Source organism: Glycine soja, chromosome 11 (genome assembly GCF_004193775.1).
Source record: "Glycine soja cultivar W05 chromosome 11, ASM419377v2, whole genome shotgun sequence".
Lineage (NCBI taxonomy): Eukaryota > Viridiplantae > Streptophyta > Magnoliopsida > Fabales > Fabaceae > Glycine > Glycine soja.
In genome coordinates this window covers 13635663-13636894 of record NC_041012.1, presented here as the reverse complement: position 1 = coordinate 13636894, position 1232 = coordinate 13635663, and the positions used below count along the sequence as shown (strand labels likewise).

Sequence of the window (1232 nt, the reverse complement as noted above, 5' to 3'; positions counted from 1 at the left end):
ACAAACATTTGAAGGAATTTCATATTGTTTGCTCCACCATGAAACCCCCAGATGTCCAAGAGGATCATATATTTCTGAAGGCTTTTCCTCATTCTTTAGAAGGAGTGGCAAAGGACTGGTTGTATTACCTTGCTCCACGGTCCATCACGAGCTGGGATGACCTTAAGAGAGTATTCTTAGAAAAAAAATTTCCCTGCCTCTAGGACCACAACCATCAGGAAGGATATCTCAGGTATTAGACAACTCAGTGGAGAGAGCCTGTATGAGTACTGGGAGAGATTTAAAAAACTATGTGCCAGTTGCCCTCACCATCAGATTTCAGAGCAGCTTCTCCCATATTTTTATGAAGGACTCAGTAATATGGAGAGAAGTATGATAGATGTTGCCAATGGTGTAGCCCTTGGAGACATGACTCCTGCCGAAGCTAGAAATTTAATAGAGAAGATGGCTTCCAACTCCCAGCAGTTTAGCGCTAGAAATGATGCTATGGTCATTAGAGGAGTGCATGAGGTAGCTACAAACTCAGCTGCATCATCTGAAACTAAGAAGCTTGAAGGCAAACTGGATGCATTGGTTAACTTGGTAACCCAGCAGGCCTTGAACCAGAAATCTGTACCTGTTGCAAGGGTCTGTGGTTTGTGCTCCTCTGCTGACCACCATACAGACCTTTGCCCTTCCATGCAGCAACCTGGAGCAATTGAGCAGCCCGAAGCTTATGTTGCAAACATTTACAATAGACCTCCTCAACCTCAGCAGCAAAATCAACCACAACAGAACAATTACAACCTCTCCAGCAACAGATACAACCCTGGATGGAGGAATCACCCTAATCTCAGATGGTCTAGCCCTCAGCAACAACAACAGCAGCCTGCTCCTTCCTTCCAAAATGCTGCTGGCCCAAGCAGACCATACATTCCTCCACCAATCCAACAACAACAACAGCCCCAGAAACAGCCAACAGTTGAGGCTCCTCCACAACCTTCCCTCAAAGAACTTGTGAGGCAAATGACTATGCAGAACATGCAGTTTCAACAAGAGACCAAAGCCTTCATTCAGAGCTTAACCAATCAGATGGGACAATTGGCTACACAATTGAATCAACAACAGTCCCAGAATTCTGACAAGCTGCCTTCCCAAGCTGTCCAAAATCCCAAAAATGTTAGTGCCATTTCATTGAGGTCGGGAAAGCAGTGTCAAGGACCTCAACCCGTAGCACCTTCCTCATCTGCAAA

The 1232-nt window shown here is 45.4% G+C and overlaps 1 non-coding gene across 1 annotated transcript; it reads right to left on the bottom strand.

Moving 5' to 3' along the window:
- Positions 1–210: 210 nt before the first annotated feature.
- LOC114377761 lies at positions 211–317 on the bottom strand. Its single transcript, XR_003659197.1, has one exon. It is a non-coding gene; the product is annotated as a small nucleolar RNA R71 (small nucleolar RNA).
- Between the last annotated feature and the right edge of the window lie 915 nt (positions 318–1232).